Source organism: Tiliqua scincoides, chromosome 2 (assembly GCF_035046505.1).
Source record: "Tiliqua scincoides isolate rTilSci1 chromosome 2, rTilSci1.hap2, whole genome shotgun sequence".
Classification (NCBI taxonomy): Eukaryota; Metazoa; Chordata; class Lepidosauria; order Squamata; family Scincidae; genus Tiliqua; species Tiliqua scincoides.
In genome coordinates this window covers 88,661,344-88,688,007 of record NC_089822.1, presented here as the reverse complement: position 1 = coordinate 88,688,007, position 26,664 = coordinate 88,661,344, and positions in this window count along the sequence as shown.

Here is a 26,664-nt window from a genome sequence, read left to right as displayed (position 1 = left end):
AAGGATCCTTAATCTATGGGATGGTATTTTACTTTGTGAATTGCTGCTTTTATTAACACCTTTCAAATTTTTCTATTACTATTTTAAAGTATCTTTTTAACTTTCATAAGTTGCTTTGTTGCTTTTAACAAAAGTAGGATATAAATCAGTGGCACCAAAAGTTGCAACCGCGGTCCTCTCAAAATGCGGTCCCCATCCAGACTGCAGCTTTTCATTCTGCTCCTGCATAGCTTGTCCTTCTGGTAGACCTGGGCACCAGGATGCTCTGGATTGTTGCATCTGTTGTCTGGTGTCCCAGAAGGCTGCGCAACAGGGTGTGCAGGCAGATGCAAGGAGGACAAGCTGTGTGGGAGCAGAATGAAAATGTCTGCTCACTGGGCAGATGGATCTGCCTGAACACTGGATCTGGTCCCTGGGCCGGGGTTTACGCAGCCCTGATATAAATATCTGAGATAAATAAAGAAATAGTCCTGCAGCTGCCCTTTAAAAGACGAGCAAAATATCCAATGCTTGCATTAGAAAATAAAACAAACAAAAATAAGTTGAATTTCCATTTCAGTGATGAAGTAGAGATTCAAATTAAATAAAATTAAAAAGCAAAAGTTTCACAAAATGGCAGCCCAATCCAAACTAATGCTGGTATGGCCTCCACTGTATCCAGTGCTCGTCAGGAGCAGGCTGAAGGTCTCCTCAAGATAAGGGGATATTTTTCCCCTTTTCCAAAGAATTGCTCCAGCCTGCCCAATGGGGCTACTCAGATCTGTACCAAGGAATTCACTGGGGCAAATCCAGGCAGCCCCATGCATGGCTGCCAGGCTCAGGACAGGGATTAGATATCAGTAGAGGCTTCCTCCACTGATCCAGCCCCCTCCTGGGCCTGTCCCACCCTCCATTCCACTCTCCCCTACCCCATTATACCTCTCTTCACCTCCAGAATAACCTCCCACTGCCCTTTCCCAGTGCTTCTTGGCACTTTTCTTACCTCTGCCAGTGATCAGGGCCTTGGATACAGCGTCAGCAGGATAGTGCAGGCCGTCCTGCCAGCGCTGCTTACTCTAGAGCAGCGATTTTCAACCTTTTCCATCTTATGGCACACTTAAAAGGCACTAAAATTGTCAAGGCACACATCAGATTTTTGACAATTGACAAGGCACACCATGCTGCCAGTGGGGGGTTCACATTTCCCTTGGCCCTACTAATAAATGACCTTCCCCCAAATTCCTGTGGTACACCTGTTGACCACTCACAGCACACCAATTTGCCATGGCACAGTGGTTGAAAATGGTTGCTCTAGAGCAGGGGTGCCCAACTCTGGCCCGGGAGCCACACGGCCCTCAGGGGCTCCCAATCAGGCCCTCGGGGAGCCCCCAGTCTCCAGTGAGCCTCTGGCCCTCTGGAGACTTGCTGGAGTCCATGCTGGCCCAACGCAACTGCTCTCAGCCTGAGGATGACTGTTTGATCTCTCACCTGAGCTGTGGGACGAGGGCTCCCTCCACTACTTGCTGTTTCACATCTGTGATGCAACAGTGGCAGTGAAGGAAAGGCTGGCCTTGAGCTACTGCAAGACTTTCATTCATTCATATAAGTTCCATTTCTAATAAATTCATTTATGTAAATTTATTCAAATTTTAAATGTAAATTCTTTTTTTCCCGGCCCCCAACACAGTGTCAGGGAGATGATGTGGCCCTCCTGCCAAAATGTTTGGACACCCCTGCTCTAGAGTAATTGTAAACGTACTTTATGGCACATTTGCAACCACTCTAGGCTTGCGCAGGGACCACTGCGCTGGCAGATCGGGAATATAGGACTGCATTATGAGACTCAAAAGCAATGGGCACTCACCCTTGGAGAATATAAATTTATACAATCAGTTACTTTAATCCATCTGCAATACTAACTAGGACTCACTAGAAGACAGAGATGAAGAAAAATTGGGTAGTTATCTTTGATTACCTACTGACTTTCATATTCTCAAGGAAAGAGCTGTCTTTATTTCTTTGTCCAAGTATGCTTTGGTGCATCTCATGACCTTTTGTATGAGGTGGAAACTAAATTAATCTGCAAAGTGCTTCCTCAATCACCATCTTAATACTGTAACACATTGCAGACATCTTCCACCACAGCTTCTAATAGCCACATCTTTTTCTTTTAAATCAAGTCTGGTAAGAGTTTTGTGAAATTCAAAATCTACAACAGTTTTGTGAGTGTTTTAATCGGCCTTATTATTATGTTAAAAAACATTATTTTTTTTTAATGGAGCAAAACAGCTTCTTGGATTTTTAGAGTCTATGTTGACGTCATTTTCTCGCTGTGTGTCCCAAATACAGCGGCAACACTAATTGGATACTATTCCCAGTATAAAGAGAAAGATACCATGCAACCTCTGAAATGAAAATTCTAGCCATACCAATTTTGTCTTGAAATATCTATGAATAAAATCCACATTTCTCTCTGTGTGTTTCAGTTTTGTGTGGCTGATGCTTGTCCCATGTTTAAGAAGTACTGTAGTGTGCTTCGCTAAGATGGAGACATACCACCCCCGTTTCTGCAAGCAGAGACAGGTCTGTCTTCATGCTACTGAACTTCCTTACCCCCCTCCCCCAAGGGATCTGATGCTTTAACTCACATTTCTAAAAAGACTAGCACATGCTGGGGTACAAAGTAGACTACAAAAGCATATAGTGATATGGGTGTTCAATTCTTTTAATGAAAAATACTTCCATTATAATCGGAATACTTGACTTCAGTGCTGATGGGGGCAGAGAAGGAGAGTACGTGCCCAGAAGATCAAATGTGCTGATTAACAAGTTTCTGTTGCAAATCAAAGTAAGCACAGAAATGTCAAGCATGCAACCTTCACAGTCATAAATTCTAGACAAGGGTCATTTGGGGAGGGAATAGTATCCTCTCAGCAGATAATCTAAACATGATTCTGGACTAAACAAACCAAACTTTTTAAGCAAATGGTAAACATAATCTTTGCTTCTGTTTGGAACTCTTCTTTATTGTATTTTTCAGAGGCTTTGAATATCTTTAAAACCTGTTAGTCATTATCTTTATGTTAAGATCAGATTTGTTAAAAGAACAATACATCTGCAAATATAGACAACAAACAATAGCACAATTTCAGTCAATCATATGCTACATCAAGGCTGGAAATAGTGCACATGCATTTCACTCACATAAAGTTGTATTTATAATGTATTTCTAGCTTCCGATTTTCTGACTGAACCATGTTGCCTCCAAAGAATACATGCAAACACCAAATGTTCATCGGATAAGAAAAATATACATGTCTCTTCTTGTATTTTGGAATGTGAAATAAAACTACTACAGGTTTTTAGTGATGGTCACATGAAACACATGAAAAATGCAGAGCAGCAGATCTTACTACCCCAAGCAGTCACTTCAGTGTTTTGGTGGTTAAGGCAGGTCTCTGGAAGCTGAGCTGTCCTATCTGCTATACCAGTGATTCTCACACATTTAGCACTGGGACCCACTTTTTAGAATGAGAATCTGTCAGGACCCACTGGAAGTGATGTCATGACCAGAAGAGACATCATTAAGCAGGAATACTTTTAATTATCTAGGCTGCAATCCTACCCATACTTACCCAGGAGTAAGTCCCATTTACTATCATTTACTAAGTAAGTCCCTTACTCCTAAGTAAGGAGTAAGTCCCATTTACCATAAAAGAATATACATAGTAGTTTGTTAAAAGTACGGGTCTGTAACATTTCCCCAGATGCAGTCACATACCATGATAGCATCAAGTCTAACAGATTAAAAATAAAATATTGAAATGAATGGGGACCCGCCTGAAATTGGCTCGTGACCCACCTAGTATTTGAGAACACTGTGCTGTACTACTTACACGGAATCCTAACTTGTGCTGGAACAGGCAGGCTGGTGGGCCTGCGCTGTATCCAGCGCAACTTTAGGGCTGACTGTGGCTCAGCCTGAGGCAAGGGGAAATAATTCCTCTTACCCTGGGTAGAGCTGCAGCAGCCCCAACGGGTCTACTCAGATCTGCGCTATCTGAAGAGGTGGCACAAATCTGAGCAGCCTGAAGCTGCCCAGGAATGGGGCAAGGATGCAGCATAAGTGCCAGATCCTGGCCCCGCTTACCACTCCCCATCAGGTTTCCCATGGGCCCACCCACCACCCACCCTCCCCCTGCACCAAAATGCCTCCTCCCAATCTTCTCCCTGCCCTCCCCAACCCCCATAACCAGCTGAGCTTGGCTGGAGTGGACTTACCAGGCTTTGGTGCAGTGGAGGCTGGATAAAGCCTTTGCGGGCCAGCACACATCCTTGCGCTGGCCCAGCTGACTCCGGAGTGGGATACCAAAAGGATCCTTAATCTATGGGATGGTATTTTACTTTGTGAGTTGCTGCTTTCATTAACACCTTTAAATTTTTCTATTACTATTTTTAAGTATCTTTTTTTCATAAGCTGCTTTGTTGCTTTTACTAAAAGTAGGGTATAAATCAGTGACGCCCAAAGCTGTGACCGCGGTCCTCTGAAAATGCAGTCCCCATCAAGACCACAGCTTTTCGTTCTGCTCCTTTGTAGCTTGTCCTTCTGGTAGTCCTGGGCACCAGGATGCTCTGGATTGTTGTATCTGTTGCCCAGCGTCCAGTGAAATTGCTGGCACAAAGCCAAGAACCCAGTGTCAGGGCGAAAGGCTTGGGAGGCAGAGATCTTCTCTCTGGGCCTGAAATGCTCCCCATTCTTCCCTCCTCCATAGTTACAATCCTCCCTGCCCTCCCCCACCCCTGTGCTGCAGAACTTACCATGTAGAACTCACCTGCACCAGTGACTGAAGTTCTGGATCCAGTGCCAGCAGGACAGCAAGGCCTTCCTGCCAGTGCTCCTTATTTGGGCAGTGCCACAAAGTGCTTTACAGCACATTTGCAACACCCTACGCCGGCCCAGCTAGAAGCCTGCTCCTATACTAGAAGGCTAGAAGTGTCAAGCTTCAGCCTGCCTAATGGAGCTACTCAGATCTGCACCTGTAAAATTGCTGGCACAAGTCCAAGAAGCCCCGTAGCAGGGGGGACTGGGCTGTGAGTGGGATAGATGTAGGAAACATTACATTGGAACGGAGTAAGAAAAGAAAACTCATGAAGCTGATTTAGAGAACAGAGATAAAAAAAATCTAGTAGAAACTTGAGCGTGGGTCTGTAGCTTGAAGTGAAAATGCATAAACCAGGAAAAAAGATATATTTTCTAATAATTAATAAATACCAGCAGGGAAGCCATTATTCTCCCCAGCCTGCTGCTACACACAACTGATGGCATCAATAAATCCCAGCAGGATGTGCATTAAAAGCTGTTTGAGTGTGTTATCAAGAAACAGGCTGAAGACAATACCTGCTACTTTTCAAGTGTTTCAACTATCTAATAATACGTGCCCTGCTGTGGCTTACCAAGCGAAGGCACATTCATTTTACAGGTAATTCTCTATCTTTTGGAAAATTCAGAGATTTATTAAAGGAGGGCATGTGGAGCAGGGAAAGGGTTTATGAATGAGGAAATTTAGGGTAATAGCGCCTTTTCTGTGATGGATGTGGTGCTGAACGATAAGTAAAACAGTAATGAAATGAAAACAGACTTTTAAAAAGTGTTTGAACTATAAACATTTAGGTTCTTCTTGCCTTCCGTAAATGTAGCAGTTTGTGGCATGCTGACAACCATTTCCTTGTCTGCGCAGGATAACTTGTCTGGGCAGGAGGTCTGGTCTAGAGGGTAGAGCCTCCATTTGCCTGAAGATTAACATCCACAAGGTCGCCAGTTCGAGGCCACCGGCACCGTGCGACCTTGAAGCAGCTGGCAAGCTGCAGCTGAGCTGTTCCATCTGCTCGGAGCGTGGGAGGATGGAGGCCAGAATGTTAAACCAGATCGGAGTGTAACAGCTTGAATGTGGTGGTTCTTTAAAGAGAGAACCTTCTTTCAATTTGTAAAAATCCCTGCGTGGATTTAATAAGCCTGCCTGTGTAAACCGCCTTGAATAAAGTCTTGAATAAAGACCAAGAAAGGCGGTATATAAATACTGTATATTATATATTATTATATAACTTTAAAAACAGTCAATACCATCTCTCATACAGTTGTATTAGTGAAGTCCTGGCCTGACCAAAATATAAACTCAGTGTGAGGCTTTTCAGGCATTTATCTGTATATTGCCTGCTTACCTCGTAAAACTGGGCAACCATTAAAACCTATTCAACCACCTTAATTCTGTATGTTCCACTCCAGTTCCATCTGCTCAGTTTCTTAAGTATTGTAGGCTTCACTGGGTAGACAGTGTCAGCAGCTCTTGGTTTTCTGTTGGAGGTAGTGAAAGAAATGGTGAGATAAAAGGACCATTCCTCAATCCTGAGGTGCCCAGCACATGGAGCTGCTGCAGTGCTGAAATGGCTGCTGCAGTATCCTGCAGGCAACCAGACAGCCACTGATGGCTCCTTGGGCAAGGGGACTTTTGTCCCCGTCCCCTGGGTAAGGAAAGCAGCCCTGCAATGGGGCTACTCGATTCTATGGCAGCTCTGGAGCTGCTGCAGAATCGAAGAGTCCCATGTTGGACCATGCGATCCCACACAGGGCTCAGGATTTGGTGCAGCAGAGCTCCACTGGTCCCTCCCTTCTCTCTCCCCTGGCATGCCTCCTCCCCGCCTCCCCCCACACCTCCACCTACCCCTCCACTGCCTGGTGGTCCAGGTGATTGCCAGGCGGCAGAATGTGGCCCCAGCACCAGTGCTGGCTCACCGTGGGCTTGTGCCGCGCTAGCTCTGGCGCTGGGCCCATGGTAAGAGCTTGCAAATGTGCCTTATGGCACATTTGTGGCAGCACACACCAGTGATGAGCTGACGCGTACTGTTCAGGATTGGGCCCTTAGTCCTGCTGCTGCTGTGTTGCCTCCCCAAGCCTGTCTGCCGTGGGCACAGGGGAATAGCCCCTTGAAGTGTGTTGCCAAATAACAGATCAAAGTGACACAAGATATTAGTATCCAAAAAGGGTAAGGGACACCCCCCTCACTTGAGTAGATTGTATTGGCTTCTGGCTGCCAGAAATGTCAGTGTAAGAGTTAATAGGCTAATACTGTAGTAGGGCTCAATTTTAAATGGCTCCCAAATGCTCCATGGGGTAAAGCAAGTAGGCTGAAATGGAAACATGGTTATGAGAAGGGCATGACCTATTCGCCCCACCAAAACTAGGGTCACAGAAGTTGAGTGTGTGTTTAGCCTCCACCTCAATCATGTTCCTGAGAACAGTACTGTATACTATTCTTTCTTCAGCTGAGGGATTGGCTGCTTTTCACCCCAAATTTCTGCATCCACCACCCCACTTAGGCTACAATCCTATGCACAGTTTTCTTGGAGTAGGCCCCATTGAACATAATGGGACTTACTTCTGAGTAGACCTCCATAGGATTGGGCTGTTTGTCTGATTTCACCTTATAGCAGCATGTACTCATAATATTTAACAGCCTACGCTAATTGAAGTTATTTCAACCAGTATTTAATAAAAAGCCAGGATCTATGTTTGTATCAAAATATTCTTTCTACTGTCTGAATTGCACAGCTTGAAGTGGTAACTTCCTGCTTTGGTTTTATTCCTTTTAGAGTTCTGAAAATAGTTTCACTATTTTTATCGAAGTTGGGAACTCAACTTGAATGACTCACTCAAGTTGTGAAAATGTGTGATTTTGAGTGACTTGGCAACTCATGAGTCGCGTGTGTGGAAGGCTGAAAAAGACTCAAGTCAGGGCCCTCCTGACTCAGCACTCATCCCCACACATAATGATTTGAGTCTACCTGCATCTGGGCATGCTTGCTTACTATTTTTGCAGCGTGAAATACCTCGTGGGGCCAGTATTCTGACCAGGCAAGCAGTAGGGAGTGCCAGCCGGGAGGCAGGGAAGAGTTAATGCATCTGAGCAGGAGGGGGAAGGGGGGAGAAAACTCTTTTCTCATCTGTGATAGGAAGGAACAGGTGTTCACTGAAAAAAGGATGAGCATTCTGATATTTTCATTGACTGTGTGAGAGCAGGAGGTGGAGCCCAAGCGGGTTCTCACCTTACGATTGGCTAGAGGGGGAAAAAGGAGTTGGGGAACTGGGGGGAAGGTAGTTCATAGTGATCAAGCTTTCCACCATGGCTGGCCTTGCACATGCCTGATCTTGTCTGATCTTGGAAGCTAAGCAGGGTCAGGCCTGGTTAGTACTTGGATGGGAGACCGCTTGGGAATGCCAGGTGCTGTAGGCTTATACCATAGTCTTTCGAGACTGAAGGTTGCCAACTGGTGGGAAGGGGGAAGCCTCACTGAATGACCAGCTACAGTGGGACTACTTCTGAGTAGGGCTGCAAAGGATCGGGTCATCCTGGTAAGCCTCGCAGCTGCTGCACATGACCCTCCTCCCTCTTGCCACTTCTGTCCCGCTCTCTCACAGTTCCACCCACCCCTCCTGCCCTGTTTACAGATGGGCAGGGACATCTGGGGAGTGCTCAAAGAGAACTCCGACACACACACATCCCCCTCAGCAGCAGCCCCATTTTTTCTGTGGGAGGCTTTTTAAAGGGGGGGGGGGGTAACTTGACTCAAGTTCTTTAGAAACCCTAAAAGGTGACTCAGCGACTCGGAAAGTGCCCCATTATAACTTGTTTTCAAGTTGAATTGTGGGGGGCAGTGTCTCGGTGACTCGACTCAAGTCAAGCCGCACTGGACTTGCCCATCCCTGCTTTTTAGTGTTGTAAATTATTTACTTTCATTGTATCTGTATAATTATCAGTCACTTGCCCTTTGTAAAAATAGGCACAATGTTTCTTGTATGCTTTGGGTCTTGAATTGTAAGAACTACAAAGTGCGGGGCAAGCAGAAATTCGAGTGTTGGGTTATAGTGGCCGTTTGCCAGGATGAATTGGTGGCTAAGAATGACTGTGATCCTTCACAACTCACTGATTTTACGTTGCAAATACTCCCCATCCCATTTTTTTACCTGTCCCTCTCAGGGAGACCAGATGTCATAACTGCCAAAGAGGAACAAGGCACCCCAAAATGTAGGACATCTAAGAAAAATGTAGGACATGACAAAATAAAAGCTAAAATCATGATATATGATTTTATGATTTCATGTGGTTAATTTAAACACTATGTTACTTATTATTAAATTTAAAATATATTACATATAATTATTACATATAGTTTATTAATTACAAGAAGGCTGTGTGCTGCCTGCTCACAGGGAAATGGAGGGCATTTAAGTTCTTTTCCAGGCTAAAAGAGGCTAAAAAAGAGGACACATCCTAGAAAAAGAGGGTGTCTGGTCACCCTGGTCCCTCTACATTTCTGCTGGGCTGAATGTAAGCCTGTTATCTACAGATGGAAATTGGTGGATACCAGCAAGCTTAAGCTCCACACTTCTTGTCTTCCAGTTCTTCCCTACAAATCTTCCCCCTGCTTTTTGATTATCCCAGTCAACCAATGCAAGTTTGGGGAACATGCATTTGCCTGAGTGGTTAACGCATCACATGAAATATTCATTTAATTGTTTAGTCAAGCTCCAAAAGGTATACTAGCTTCTCAAGATAGTCAGTGTGTCAATTAGCCATTACCAGCAGATGGTTTTTGTTTTTCGTTAAATACTATAATCCTTTGCAGCAGCTCAGGATTTGTTTTCAGTGCCGCTTGCCTCATTTGAATACTGTGGTCCAACCCTTCACTGTCAACATAATGTGAAGGGTAACTCTTAAATTAGAATCCAAACTTAAATTGTTCAATTCCTCCCACTTAGTTTTAAACATGCAAATGTTTGCCATTCACATATTAGCAGATTAGACATGTGTCAAAGAAATCAGAACCATCATTCACAATGACAGCCAAAGGATCAGATATACGTGGCTAAGGGCCCAATCCTGTCCAACTTTCCAGTGCTGATGCAGCCACCGTGCAGCCCTGAGGTAAGGGAACAAACATTTCCTTACCTTGAAGAGGTCTCTGTGGCTATCCTCCCCCCATGCATGATGCAGTGTGTGCACCTTTGGCACGGCTGCATTAGTGCTGGAAAGTTGGATAGGTTTGGGCCCTGAGAGCTGAAATAATTTTAAGTGACTGCCATATGTTCTTTCTCCTGCACTGCAGAAATTAAGGTAGCCCATCTGCTAAACTATTTTGCTCCTTCTGGACAAACACACTGCTGTATATGTTTCAAAGCCTATTTTTTTAAACAGAGCATATTCTGGACACATTTCCCAAACAAAAAAATACAGTAGTTGCTCTTGCTCACTCAGCTCAGATATAATAACATTCATCTCCAGTTATGTCCACAGCACAGAAATATGATAAAAAGAAATGTCAGTGTTTTGGAGCTGAGAACTCTAATGCCAGACATTCCTTCCAGTGTCGGTACTGAACTGAGCCCTGAACATATTAAGTCAGTGAGTCACTGGGGTTACTTGGAAGGTTAATAGTAGTCTTTTGATAAAGAGATCAGTAATGGCAGACAAACTTCCCATAAAGAAAGCCTGTTCACCACCATGGTCCTTCTCTGCAGAATGCTACCACATGAGGTATTTGGTGTGCTCCAAGGCAGATGTCAGCAGAAGGTAGAGTCTAGTAGATCTCTGGGTGATTTATAACAGCTTGACAAGAATTTCGGACTCCAAGGTGCTTAACATTTTTCCTCATGAGAAAATTAGGCTCCTGAAACTGACAACCCAGATCTAATATGGCCTTATGCTGTCAAAAGTAGCATTCTGGCAGCATCTTTACAGCCAGGGGTGTTGAAACCCCTGCCTGGGGCCAAATCTGGCCCTCGGGAGAATTTTATCTGCCCCCTGAGCTTTCCCAGCCTCTCAGGGCTAAAAATAACTCAAAAGACACACTTACAGGTGTATACCGCATTCAGCCACTAAAGGTACCTACAGTAATGCAATGTAAAGAAAGTATTCCATTACATTGCATTACATTCAGCATCTCTAGTGGCTGAATGAGATACACTGTATTCTGATGCTGAGAGACCTGGAATATAAATATGTTAGTTAAATTTAAAATGGAGCAGAACCTGAGACAAAAAAAGTTTGAGATTTGCATCATAGGTTGCTTGATGCTTTTTCAAAATCCATTCCCCCTTCTTCCTGTGCAAGTCAATTTTGCCCTCTGCTTCCCTCCCCCTTCCATCTCCACCCACTTATTTTATTCAGTCAAACTCTCAGCACATCGGTCCGCCATGTATTTATTATTTATTTTCCAGCCCTCAACACTGTATCAGAAACACAATGCAACCCTCATGCCAAAAAGTTTAGACACCCCTGTTTACAGCAATCACAATCATTCAGCACAGCCTGGCCTTCACCACAAGCAGCATGTGGCTGGACCTGTGCACCAGAACAGGGGAGGGGGGGAGGAATGGCTTGATAAGACTAGAACTATTCAATTGTAAAAATCCCTACGGGAGTTTAGAACAGCCTGCCTATGTAAATCGACTTGGATTAAAGTCTGAGGAGAAATCTGAGGACCAAAGAAAGGCGGTATATAAATACCTGTATAAATAAATAAAATAAGAAAGCTAATCCAGGCCAGAAAGGGGTGGTATCTGTGGCAGCAGCACTACCTATATTATATTCCTTTCCTGGTCTTGATCTACCTTCCTGGGTCCACTCAGACTTGCACCAACAATATAGCTGGCGCAGTGGGGCAGTGAGAACTTACCTTGGAACAAGGGGACAAATATTCCCTTATCTTGAGAAGGCCTTTGTTGCCTGAAACTCCCCTGCAGGATGCAGCACATATCCCATTGGTGTGGCTGCATAAGTGTGAGGGGAGTTATACAGGATTGGGCTGTTGGTCTGCAATCTTATATGCAATCACCTAGGACAGGGATCTCCTAACCCCGGCCCAGGGGCCAGATGAGGCCCACGGCGAGCCACTATCCAGCCCGTGGCCAGCCTCTTGTCCCCTGAAAACCTCTGGCCCACTTGGCCAAGCATGACTGGAACTATGCTCTGGTTGCATCTGGTGGGTGTTCAAGGGCCAGAGAGGTTGAATGAATGATCCCATTCATTCATTTTTTCACTCATCTAAGTTCTATCTCTAATTTATTTAAATGAATTTAATATTTAAATTTTTTTTCCAGCCTTCAACACCAGATATTTGATGCGGCCCTCTGGCCAAAAAGTTTGGAGACCCCTGACCTAGGAGTAAGTCTCTGAAATCAGTGGAACTTAGAGCCCAGTCCTGAGGTCTTGGAGCACCAGCGCTGCTGCTCAGTAGAGCATGTTTGTAGCACCCAGAGAGGAGGTGTCATCAGTGCTGGGCCAGTGCCAGTTGGCAGTGAGCCTCAGTGCCATGTGGACTGTGTGCCTGCAACATTGGCCGACAGTATTTTCAGGGCTGGGTAAGGCAGAGAGTGGGTGGAAGAGGGCAGAGGGAGGGTGGAGGGAGGGGAGGATTGGGCCCAGGAGGGGGGAGGAGACAGTGGCTGATGCTGAATCCTAACCTCCCTCCTGGCCTGGGCAGCCCGGCACTAGCCTCTTTGTGTCTGCACCTGCTCAAATGCGGGCAGTGGTGTCACTAGGGTTCGTGTCACCCGGTGTGGGAGGCCAGTGCATCACCTCATGCAGTGGGCGGGGGAACACCCCAGGTGGTGGGCGTGCTGATGTACCATCGCCCCACCCCCAGTGATTTTATTGGCTGTACCTTTAGATAGAATAAAGATATTTCAACATGGTTTGTTTCATTGCATTCTGCATGAAATTACGCATTGATTGATATATAACATGATGTTATTATTCCTCCAAACTGTGATTTTGGGCACTAGTGATGTCACACACACACACACACACACACACACCCCTGGGTGTCAACTTACTAACACCTTATTTGCAGCAGTTCTCAAACTTCTATCACTGGGACCCACTTTTTAGAATTACAATGTGTCCAGGACCCACCAGAAGTTATGTCATGGCTGGAAGTGGCATCATAAAGAAAATAAAATAATTATAAATAATTAAATTAAAGTAAAACAAATAATTAAATAAGGTGAAACCAGCCCTATTCCACCAAGTGAATTTTCTCTATAGCCTGCCTGCAATCACAACCCCCCCCCCCCCCAAAAAAAATCAGTAAGATTTTCAGTACTACCAAGTACCCAGTTCAGTTTAAGTTCTTATATTTCAACCATATCACTATCAGGACCCACCTGACTTTACAAGTCTAAAATAGAAAACATTCACCTTACCAGCTGAAGCCTCTGTCTTATTCTTCCTGGAGGGGGGTGGGCGGGCTGCATTCTGGAGCATTTGTTGAGCTCCAGTCCCATCAGATTGGGACCATTCTGGTGGCCTCACATTCCCCTTTGCCTGTCCTGGCCATGAGCCAATGCATGTTTGTTTACTCACAAGTAAACGCGACCATGTGGCTTAGTTTCGCTTTTCATAGGGCTCAACACATTCGCCAGCTTGGAGGGAGGGACCTCCTTCTTGGGTGTTTTTGGGAGCTGCTTTCATTGGATCAGGACCCTTCTGGTGTCTTTGGATTCCTCTCAGCCTGCCCTTTCCAAAGGACTAAGGCACATTCACCTACTTGTGGGTAAATGCGAGATATGAATCAGTTTCATTTTCCATAGGGCTCCTTGAATTTTTTGTTTTCCAGTTTTTGCCAATAATGTTTGATTAAAAGGAGATATTTCACTCCGGTTTTTTAAATTCCATTCTGCTGGAAATTCCGTATCCAAAGGTATATAACATGATGCAGTTATTCCTAACCACCATGATTTTAGTGCACCACCACCCCAGTGCAGGTCACCCCCCTTGCGCATCACCAGGTGTGCCCCGCACCCCCCCTAGTGATGCCACTGAATTCGGGTGCAGATCCAAGGAGACCCATTGATGCTGCAGCTGCGTTACCCAGTGTAAGGGAGCAAATGCTCCCTTACCCCAAGGAGACTCCTGGTACTAGCCCGAAGCCCACTGCATCCAGCAGTTGCCATTTTGGCGCCGCTGGAGCCATGAGCACCAGGAGACTTAGAATTGGGCTGTTGATTTGTAGTAGGGTAGGCATGCCATTAGCAAAGGAGAAATGGGAAATTGTTAATAGATACTTCTCTCTAAAAGTCACAGGGGAATTAACACGTGCAGCAATTTCTGGGAAAAAATGGCTAAAATAAATTACGCATCTTCATTCGATAAAAGAGGGTCTTGGACTGGCTGCAGATAAGTGTTTGTAGAAAACCCAGCTTCCTCGAAAAAAGAGAGAGAGCAAGCCCAATCCTATCTCCCACCATACTATAGCATGCAGCCATGCCAAAAGGGCACAAGCTGTGTTCTGTGGTGGGGTTACTAGAAAATAAACAGGAGGTAAATAAAAACATTTTTACTTACCTCAACATAAGCCCTTAGGCCATATGTCCATTGAGGGAAAGGGGTAGGAAAGAGGTGATAATTTTCAAAAGAGGTGATAATTCACCCATCCCAGGCCCAATCCACTCATTCCCCACTCTGTTACCACCCACCCTGACCCCATTTTCACTCTCCCTGCCCACATTCTGCTCCCCTGGACTGGGACAGATTCAGGTTTACACATCTATTGCCGTTATAGTTTGACCCCAAGACAAAAAGATATGCAGTCTCCAGTTCAAATATTATTTATCAAATTATTATATTATCAAACAATATTATTATTTATTTAATTCAATTAGTTATATCTTGTTTTTAGTAATAAACAAGAAAGCAGTTTATAAGAGTAAGAAAGCACACAGAAACAGGAAAAACCAACAAAATTTAAAAAGCAGCAATACAACGACAGAATTAACCTGTAGAACCAAAAGCTTTCCAGAATGGAAGAAAAATTCTTACATTTCTCCCTAAAGATGCCAGTGTGTAAGTACTCGAGGGGCTACCACTGAGAGGGCCCTGTCTCTGGTATCCACCAATGAAACTTCTGTCACTGGCCTGTCATTGAACAGGACTTTCAAGACCAATCTAAAAATCACAGCTCTGTCATTAAAAACCCATTTTTCCCTGACCCACAAGTGTACACATTTGGTCCCTGTTGCGTATATGCAATGTTGGGCAGAAATGGCTTAACATTCTGTGTAGGTGATGGGCCAGCTACTAGCTTCCCAGCAACCAGTGATTACATATGGCAGCCATTTTAATACACTTGAAGATGCTTGTACAGTCTTATTAAAAAGCAGTGAAACAAAAGAGCAATGGAGATGAGATAAGGAATGGAGGGGGAAAGACAAAGTATCAGTAAAAATAGTAACTAAACCAGATTGTGGTCTATTTATTAAGAAACAGATGCTTAGAATCACTAATCACATTTATGGGTGGATGTGAAGCTAGATAAACTAAAAAAAAATGAAGTTTTATTTCTTTTGACAAAATGAAATGTTTTTTCAATAGCAGAAAAATAAAATTAAATTACAAAAAATATAAAGGAGCTATTAGGGAGCAATAGTCAAATGTTCAACAGGAAGCTGTAAGCATAGCAGCAGAAGCATAGGAGAAGCATATTTAAAAATCACATTACAACAAGCCGAACAACAGTATGTGTCAGCACAAGGATAGCATAGATTTGTTGCTAGCTGCAGCTAGTGCAGGGGGAAGGAAATGTTAATTCTGTCCACTACATGCCCCACATTCCAATGCAGCCACTAATGAGAATTTGTTGTTGATGCAAGATACCATATGCAGGCAGGAGGTCGACAGGAAATCTTTCTTTCTTTTTTTCCACCCCAAAGAATATGAGAGAGACTATCTTGAGAGGACTGAAGTTGGTGTGAAAGAGGCAATATTGCCTATGGTGTATACATTTAGCCCAGTGGCTCCCCAATATTTTAGTGCTGGGACCCACTTTTTAAAATGTCACTGTGTTGGGACTCACCTAGCTTTATAAGACTGAAAAAGGTTATGCTTTAACAGCTGCTTAAGCCTCCGTTTTTATCCTTTTTACTATGGGGGGGCACTTTCTGGAGTGTTTGCAGAGCTCCGCGTTCATTAGATCAGAACCCTTCTAGTGGCCTTGTGTTCCCCTTCGCCTTGTCTTCAATTGGAGCCAAGGCACACTTGCCTACTCATGTGTAAATGTGCACACGTGGCTCAGGTTCGCTTTTCATAGGCTCAATACATTTTCCTTGTCAGCTTGGATGGGGGAAAGCTTTCTTCTTGAGTGTTTTCTGAGCCTGTGTTCATTGGATCAGGACCATTCTGGTGGTGTTATATTCCTCTCAGTCTGCCCTTCGAAGTGAACTTTGTCACCTACTCACGAGTAAACAAACACATGCAACACATTTCACTTTTCATACGTTTTCCTTGTCTGCCATCAGCTTGTCAGTTTCATGACCCACCAACAATCAGGACGCGACCCACAGTTTGCGAAACCCATAATTGTCTCACAACCCAGTCCAATCTAACTCCTCCCCCTCTCACCAAAGAGGTGTGCGAAGCATCCTATGGTTGTAGGGCAGTTGAAGTGGTCTCCTCAGGGTAAGTTCACTTGCCTTGAGGAAAGCTTCCACAGTCTCTATGGGACTCCTCAGTCCTGTAGCAGTAATTTTGGTGCAGGTCTGAGGCACATAAAGGTGATGGGAAAGGAAGAGCAGAAGGTTAGGATTCAGCCACACATTCATGCCATCAAACCCACCCTCCCACCTCACTCCCCTCCCTACCCCAAAACTCCCCTATTCCTCCTTCACTACGTTCTGCCCATCACTTGCCTCCACTACCACCTTACCTTGCGCTGGCAGATGGTGGCCTTGCCGCCAGCCTATGCCATGGCCAGTGACTACACTGGTGGCCTTGCTGTGCTGACCAGTGGTGCTGAAGGGAGCAATAAAGTTGCACAACTTTTGGCAGAATCCAGCCATTTCCACATGGGAGATTTTTCTAGTGCTCTAAAATCCTGCAGTGGGTAAAAACAAATAAAACGATTCCTTTTGAACATCACCTTCGGTTCTCAAAACAAACAGAAAACATGCTTTTATCTATTTCCAGTCTGGAAAATGTAACTCCTCTCTTCTGTCCTAAGAAAAGTTGAAATCCTTAACTAGCTTCTAGTGTTATTCCAGACAGCCTAGCTAAATGTACAGTCAAATATATCTAGGTGAAGACAAGTGGAAATTGACATAATTTTGCCTTTTCAAATAAAAGAAATATGAAAGCAGGGTAGAATTGAAAGCATCCTGTTTTTAGACAAATTGAAAATCAGTTCAAATAAATCATGAAACAAACTAGCTTTCTTGGCTTGGGCTGCCAAAACAAAAGTTCCAAACTGTGAGACACTTAGAAGTCACAATAGCTGTTTTAAGGAGTCTGCTGTTTAATGTTCTGAAACATTAGGCCTTAATGTGCATAAGGATTTCTGCACAACCTACTTTTATCCCAGACTGATCTTTTTGATCATTTCCCAGGTCTTTCCTCCCTTCTACTATTGCACACAGCAAGGTCTCTAACCCTACTAAACTTCTAATGTTTTCTTGTCTTTTCTTGTAGCCATTAATAAACAATGTAATAGTTCCTACAGACTCTTGGTAATAAAAGGAAATAGAAGTCAATCTGGTTTCCTAGCAGGATAATAGAAGCTGCAATATGACTGGCCTACTTCTTTTTATATACCAAATATAGAAATATTCTCCATAGTATTTTAAGTCAAACTTTAAATTTAGCCTGTAATAAGAAACATCTGTGCTCTCATAAAAATGTGGGGTCTTTCCTTAGCAGAACCTCTAAGGGAGATATTTTTAAGGATACTGAAGTGAACTATAACTTTCACTTGCACTGATTTCAAAAGCCCAGTTTCTGAGTGGGGGCCTGTCTGAGGGGCAAGAACAAAATGAGACCAATGTTTTTTCCATTTATATATCTTGAAACAATGAACTTTAATGAACTGCTCATCAGTAACCACAAGGCTTTTAGATCAAGGAATACAAATGCGGACTACATCTTCTTGTAGAAATTTGTAGAGGGGCATCCCATTCTCTGCTCCCAAGGACTATAGATCAACAGTGATGGTTCAGCAGAAAGATGCTTCAGAACTGGCCTTCCCTAGATTACCCCCCCCCCCCCGCTTCACTTCTGTTGGGGACATCAGTCATGGATTGCATGTACAAGGTTTCTAATAAATATATATTTGCTTTAATAAAAGTATGTTTGGATTAAAAAATACATTAAGGGCACAATCCTAACCCACTTTTCAGCACTGACATAAGGGCAATGCAGCTCCTAGGTAAGGAAACAAACATTCCCTTACTTTGAGGAGGACTCCATGAGTGCCCCACAACTGCAGGATGCAACACATGCCCCATTGGCACAGCTACGCCAGTGCTGGAAAGTGGGTTAGAATTGGGGCCTTAATGGTTAATAATTGGTCATTCGCTGTAGTGGATAACTTATGACTTTTTTTTTGAAATTTTTGTGGGAAGTATATGGCTTGGTTTCCTTGCATGAGTCACCTGGAACAGTTGCTCTGAGTGTCATCTTGCGGTAGCCGCCTATTATAATGCATCTTTGTTTTCCTCTGTAACAGGACTGTGTATGTTGGTTTCCGCCTGACCCTGCCTCAGCATCACCATTCCTAACTTGTTTTCTAGCCCAAGACCGAAGATAAGATTGACAGAACGGAGCAGCAGGTCATAGCAGCGGCAGCCCAATGGATTGTGGGAGGAGAAAAATAGGATACCAGAGGGCTGTCTGCACATGTATGTGTATGCGTGTCTGTCTGCAGTGGGCAAGTGCTTGTTAGATGCTTAATTCCTGGAATGATTCATAGCAGTATGACTTATTATCTATGACTAGGTTAGCTCAATGGTTCCTAAGCATTTTAGAGGCCCTAGATTTATAAATCAGATGTATAAATTCCAAGGGGTGTGGTTACACTGCTGACTGGGTAGCAGTGCTCCTCCTCCTAGTAGCAACTTGTTTAACCCTTGATGCACATAGCTTAAGCCATTTCTGCCCAACGTATATGCAACAGGGATCAAATGTGTACACCTGTGTGCTGGGCAGAAATGGGTTTTAATCTGCACTGTCAGTTTTGAAACCAACCAAAAACTGGGTCACAATCCAGTAGTGAGTCCTGGACCCACAGTTTGAGAACTGCTGGGTTAGCTCATTTCACAAAAGCTTTGAGTTTTCCATCATGGATTCATTGATTCTCCTTTTGACCAGAGACTCTCAATGTTTCCCATTTGTAAAATATCTGCTCAACACTAAATTTCTTACAGCGCAATCCTATTTTGCGCTGAAACAGGCAGGCCAGGATATAGGCCAGGATACTTAATATATCCCTTATATGCATACCTAATACGTAATTTGTGGTTGAGTTCACCTGCTAAGGGCGCAATCCTAACCCCTTATGTCAGTGCTTTCCAGCACTGGCATAGCAGTGCCAATGGGACATGTGCTGCATCCTGCAGTTGGGTGTCACTCCCAGAGGCCTCCTGAAAGTCAGGAAATGTTTGTTCCCTTACCTCGATGCTGCATTGCCCTTATGTCAGTGCTGGAAAGTACTGACATAAGGGGTTAGGATTGTGCCCTTAGTTACACATTTTTAATTTTTGCTTTGTGCTTGGGATACATTTACCTAGTGGTAAGTCCTATTGAACTCAATGGGGTTTACTTATGAGTACATATGCATAGGATTGCACTGTTAGAGTCTGATTGTGTCTTGTTGTTAACCTATGTTTGCCTGATATCGGGTACAGATGTGTTGCCTGATGCCAGGGGACTTGTTAGCCCATGCAACAACAGCACACTTTATGAATAGGCCATTTTAGCTGGGCTCATTCTCCACTTAGCTCCATGCCAGGCACAGGCTTCACTCTATTACTGTTAGGGCGCAATCCAAACCTGCGCTGGAGTAGGCAAGCCAGGAGGCTTGTGCTGCATCCAACACAGGTTTGTTGGCTGTGTTGGATGGCTCAGCCAGAGGCAAGGGGAAGCTCTTCCCCTTACCCCTGGGTAAGGGCTGCGTGCCCCAATGGGTCTCCTCAGACCTGCCCCACCTCTGGAGGTGGCGCAAGTCCAAGGAGAGCGGAGTGGCTTGAAGTTGCTCCGTTCTCTACAGGGACGGGGATTGGGATGCAGCATAACTGCCGGGCCCCAGCCCCGCCCCTGGGGCCGCCCATCGCCCTCCCTCCCCCCACCCAGAAACGCCCCCTCCTGCCTTCTCAACGCCCCCATGCCTACCATTGCCGCTTGTGTTGGCGCGGGTGTGCTGACACAAGTGGCAGCTAGGAAGCTGCTGAGGAGGCTTCTGCTAGCCTCCGTGCATCTACGCATCTACATGCGCCGACACGGCATCCTCCCACAGAGGCACAAACATGCTTTACGGCACATTTGCAACCCTCCTGGGGGAACTTATGCTGGCCTATGTGCCGGTTAGGATTGCACCCTTAGACTCCACCCAAGAGATACACAGTTCTAGATTCCTACATGATGTACCAAAACTTTGTCTTTCAGATGTTGATAAACTTAGAGGCTCTGCATGCTCAGGATTCAGAGCCTTTTTCAGGCACAGAAAGGATCAGGAGAGTGCAATATGGGTGCCTAAGACTGGTAGGTAGCATGAAGAATCTAGACTGGCCTGGTGTGGTATATATGCTAGAATCATAGCATTAGAGTAGCATCATTTTCAGTACTAGAGTTGCTACTTTTCAGTCCCAACTTTCAAAGCCCCATTCTAGATTCATGTATGGTCACATGCTTTGTTCGGACACTATCATACAGAGGGGTAACCCATTAAGGGTGCAATCCTAACCTGCGCTGGAACAGAAGCGACTCAGCCAGAGGTAAGGGAAAAAGTAAGAGGTAAGGTAAGCGACTTCAAGCCACTCCGTTCTCCCTGAGAACAGGGGTTGGGATCCGGCATAACTGCTGAATCCCAGCCCCGCCTCCAGCTCCCCACCCGCCCGCTGCCAGGGCTGCCCATCGCCTGCCCTCCCCCACCCAGGAACGACTCCCTCCCTCCTCCTCCCCACCCCGCCCCCCACGCCTACCTTGTCTGCCTGCATCAGCGCAGGTGGGCCGACACAAGAGCTGAGGGAAGCCGGCACAGAGGCTTATGTTAGCATTTTAGCTAGGCCTGGCTTCCCCTCGAGAAGGCACAAACATGCTTTACGTAAGGGACTTGGGCCAGCATAGGGCACAGTTTGGATTGCACCCTAAGTTGGTGTATATAGATACTAATGTCACAAACATTTGTTTCTTTTGTTCAAAGAGAAAAGAGTAAGAATGTACCCGTGTAAAGAATCTGAAATCTGAAGGATGATTAAAGATGAAATAACAACCTAATCCTCAGAATGCTCCACTGGCACAAGTCCATTGTGGTAAGAGTTGTGCCAGCACAGTACTTTGCGAGTTCTAGAGCCTCATAAGTCTTTTTAAAAAGCAGCAGCAGCAGCCTGACTCATGTTTTTAGAATATTCGTGGCTAGCAATACTAACCAACCTAGTAAAAAACACTACATCCAAAAACATTTGAGGCCAGGGGTGGGAAATTCAAGGCCCAATTCTTCCAGCCTTTACATAAAAGCTTTGGTATCTGTTATCAAAACAAACTGGCCTGAGAGCTTTGACATCTGAAACATAAGCAGTAAAGCAGAACTTCATATATCCCTTAGATCTTCTTGCCCCAATGCTATTCTCTGGGTTCTCTGGAGCTATTATTATTATTATTATTATTTTCAACAAAAAGGTTCACAAAGTAATTTATAGACAAAGGGTACAATCTGGCTGGGCCTACGCAAGCCTCTGAGGTAGGCGGGGAGGGGGCGGGAGGGAGGCGTTCCTGGACAGGGGGAGGGTGGGCAGTGGGCAGCCCCGGGGGTGGGCGAGGTGCGGGAGGCGGGGCTGGGATCCGGCAGTAATGCCAGATTCCCAACCCCCGTTCCTGGGGGGGACGACACACAGAGTGGTAGGATTGCGCCCAAAATCAATCAAGCCCAGAATTCCTTCTATGTCTATTAGATGAAGTAGTGGCAGTGGCAGTGGCAATGGAGAAATAACTGGATGACTTCTCTCTCTCTCTCTTGGCACCCAGCACAGTTGCTTCTTCTGATGCCCACAGCAGGAATGGTGAGGTCCCAGCATTCTCTTCACTAGTCATCAGAAGAGGAGAAGATGGTTTTGGTGACAGCACTGGACACTAAACAGAGAATGGGGAGAGTTCACCTCTCTCTCTTGCTATCTAATACTGCTACTGCAACCTCCTCCTCTTCCAATGACCTGCAGAGGCAATGCCAATCTCTCAGCATTCACTCTGCAGCCATTTTAAAGGCAACAACAGCACTGGATGCCTAGGGAGACAGGTAAGCCAAGTGGGCAGGGTTGGAGGGTTACTCTCCATGTCATTCCAATTAATGACAACAATAACACCACCACCAAAATTGACAACACAGTAATAAACAATGGTATCCCTTTAAGAGCTTGGAGGTGTGGGGAGAAAGAAGGTAGGCCAACAAAGGCAAAGTCCAAAATATTAGGGATGACCTTTTAAGATCCCAGAGGAGAAAGAAGTTATGCAGGTGGGGCTACATTAGTAAAGGACATGTGTGGAGAATTTTTACATCTAGTTCCTCAAAAAGTTAAGGACTTAAATTGCAGGGAAGATATACTGGAGAAACTTAGAACAAGGACCCCGTCTCTGCAAATAGTAGCACTCTCCTCCATGCATTCCATCCATGCACAGCATTGCACCAGCTGGCCTCACTCCTATACAATGAATGCAGTGTAAGAATACTACATAAACCATATGCGCATAGCACCTCTCCTTGCAACTGGAAGCCATGACACAACCTTGGTTCCCAAATGCATGCAGTAACTTTGTACTTGTAGTGTTGTACAAATGTAAGAACAGGTACTACTTTGTCGACCAGTGTGCAGAGATATGACTGAGATATGACCAAATAGTGCGATCATTTTACCTTCCATATGTCGACTCAATGAATGGTGGGGGGTTGTGATGAGAAGGCTGGTGTACTCTCGCTAGAGGGGTAAATTGTCTTGCTGTTTTGTCCTTTTTAGGGAGCTTCCCTTTTGTTGAACCATAATTTCAGTCCAACCCTCACTGGTTTCCATCCTCAAAAGCCTGACATAGATGATAATTAGATTTCCACATGGTCACAGATAGACTGGATTACCTTAGTTCTCAAGTTACAGAAAGGAAATAAAACTGAAAGTTTGAGTAAAATAATGGAACATGAACTCCCAATTTCCTTTCAGTTCTGTAACCCGAGAACACACACAAAAAACCATCCCACCTCAGACCAAGGGGAAATCTAATTAGCAGCTACACAGGACACTATTTGGTGAAACTACTGCAGCTGAAATCTAAAATGTTAATATAATATGCTGTTTTTTAATGTTGTAGATTCTCATTTTGTCTGACAAAGTCTAGGAGTTCATCTGCTACCTCTCTGTAAGAGTCATTGCTGTGGACGCACTTTCTGTTTAAAAAGTAAGCAAAAGGAAGTTACACACTGTAGTGCCCCCCTGGTACCCACCTCATGGGAGGGGGGTCGACATCCAAGGCACCACTTCTCCTGAGAGAGAGGATTGATGGGGAAGAAATTGAAGAGGGAACGGGAGGAATTATCCACCAGTGACCATATATGTGATTGCTGAATAAATCATTGTAAGCAGCAATACAGGTATCATCATAAATCCAGCAAGGCAGATTCCCACAGGGTCATGAGTTTGTCAAACCCCTTCAGTATTGACCTCCCATTCCCTGGGATGAGGTAGGCACTGGGATGGACTGCTATGGTGATGGAGAATGCAGGCATCAGGGGTTGCCCTTCCAGTCTCACCCGGAGCAGGACCTCTGTCTGGTGTTAGCTGGATGAGAAGTTCAACAGCAAGCCCAGTAGGCCAAACAGTGCCAGCTGGCTGCTGACTTTGTTGGCAACAAGAAAACCCTAATCAACCTGCTGGTTGCAGATTATTAAGTGCCTCAACAACCAGGATAGCAAGACCTCAAAGGTTATGTGCGCTGCCCATTAAAATGGCCAAGATGATGCCCAACAATATCCCCAGGTGTACTTTGATATGTCTGAATGTGTGGCCACAGCAGCAGTTTGAGACCTGACCACCTGTCTGATGGACCCAGCTCAAGAAATAGTAAACACACTGATGCCACAGGAGGCAATGAACTATAAGGTGAAGCCAGCTATCCTCAGTACTTTCAGTGTTTCAGAGAAGACATACCACCATCGACTGCAAGAAACAATATCAAAAGAGTGCCAGTCCCAGGCAGTAAGATAAGGGCCCACAGTCTCAGATGGCTGAAACTGTACAGTTCATATACCAGAAGAAAAAAGGAAGGGCAGTGTTGGAGGCAGCAGCAGCTCTGCAGAAATCTAGCCCCCTCCCTGGCCTCACTCCACATTCCCAGGTCCACTAGGACTTGTATCAGCAAAATTATTGGCAAAGGTCCAAGACCCATTGCAGCAGCAAAGAACATTCCCTTCCCTAGAGTAGACATCCAGGACACTCCTGCCTGCAAGATGCCATGCATGCTTCAGTGACACAGCTGCATGGGGGTTGGTTAGATAGGATGGAATTGAAGGTCCATCAGGGCAACAGCAAGACAGTATGTTGACAAGGTTCATAGCCCAAGTAGGATAGCCACCAAGCCCACCTCTTCCAACTCCTCTCTGCTGAGCCAGAGTATGGCACATCAACACCAGCATGTGGAGGCACTCAGTGCAAAGGCAACATGAAGACCTACAGAAGGAAAAGGCACCCCTTCTCTTGGGGTGAGAAGAAGGTCAATGAAGAGAATTGAGAGAAGGTCAATGAAGAAGAGGGGACTGGGGAGCAATAATCTACCCTCCCCCAGCTGAGCTCAATTGGGCTCAGCTGTCATACTAGTTTATCCAAGCCAGGGCCCATGAGAAGGGGGTAAAGAGGGTAATTTGTATCCAGGCCTAGGACCAAAAAGCGGGCCTGGGCCCCAAAGGAGGCAGCCCAGAAATTTCCTGGAATCTGACACTTTCTGATCTTACCCAGACTTGCTGCCCATGTGGGATGCTAGGGACACTACCATGGGCATGGTAGTGGCTGCTATCGCAAGCCAGATGCACCAAACAGAGGAAGGCACACATAACATTCCTCAACACAGTGTTAAATCTGGAAACTGGCTTACCACAGTAGCTCTTTGGCTTATGGATCCACTTACCATGAGTGCAGAAGCTCAGGGACACAGCTGCAGAAGTAAGTTTTGGTACACACAAGAGACTTTCTATTCTCCTGTGAGTCTAAATACAATGATGCTAATTTTCTGCAATGGTTTTATATATTTAAAATATTTTAGAGAGACTTATGCGTTTGGTGTTCCATATTACTGTATCCAGCTGCTGACTCCACGTGGGCAGGTAGACATGGGCTCTGCATTGGGAAGTCCTGCAGACCTGGATTCCAAAGACTGTTCCAGCTGTCGCCACCTTCCCCCCCTTTGGGAAGGGCCCCCCAAAAAACTTTATACCTCTTGATAAAATTCCTCTCTGATGCTCTGATCCAAGCCTTCCTTCTTCTTGGCTATGGCTCTATCAGTAGGCAGCTATTGTCAAATGGGGGCTGGAGGGATCCTATGTAGACCATTCTCCAGGAAGCATTTGATGCCTGATAGAGGGCATGATGGCTGCTTTTAATAATTGCTTTTATACTGCTCGTTTTATTGCTGCTGGTCTTCCTGTTTTATTTTATTATTACATCTAGTTCCTCAAAAAGTGGGGTGAGCTCAATGGGACAGACATTCTTCTTCTCACTGAAATAAATGGGTTCAAGCTTGCCTCATTGTGCTGGATCCGGCCCAATGTATTCCTAAAACCAATGTGGCCAATGGGGGGGAGCTCACAACCCCCAACAGCCCTACTAATAAATGACCCTCTCCCAAATTCCCATGGCACACCTGGAGACCATTCACGGCCCACCAGTGTGCCACGGCACAGTGGTTGAAAATGGCTGTGTTCGAGGAGTCTTTCGTTTTCAGGCTGCAATCCTATCCATGCTTACCTGGGAGTAAGCCCCATTGGCTATAATGGGACTTACTTCTGAGTAGACCAAATAGGATTGCTCTAAATTCCTGCAAGAGCTGCAAAGTGTTTTTTTTCCACTTTGGTTCTAAATGAGCAAATAAATGCAACTTAGGGCACAATGCTAACCAGGTCTACTCAGAAGTAAACCCTATTGTGTTCAACGGGACTTACTCCCAGGAAAGTGAGGCTGGGATTGCAGCCTTGCAGCCCAATCCTATGCATGTCTACTCAGAAGCAAGTCCCATTATAGTCAATGGGGCTACTCCCAGAAAAGTGTGGAGAGGATTGGGCTGTGAATTGGAATAAAAACTTTCAGAAGAGTTCAGAGGCACAGCGGGCACACGGGGAAGGTGCAACGATCCTTGATCTAGATCCTTGCAGCCCTCCAACGACCTGTTCAGGTTGGAGGAAGAGAAGCGGCCACAGGGTTGGAAGGCACATATGTGCAGCCTGCAAGCAGCAGCAGCACCGCCTGTTGTTGCTGCCGCTCCTGACGCTAGCGCCCAGAACTCTCCCGGGGAACAGAGCAGCGCGCACGTTCATTTGCATGAGCGCCTTCACGCGCCCCAGCGACCGACCGTTGGCTGCCGTTTCGGGGACACGCCCACAGGCGCTCGCGCACCTTTTCCT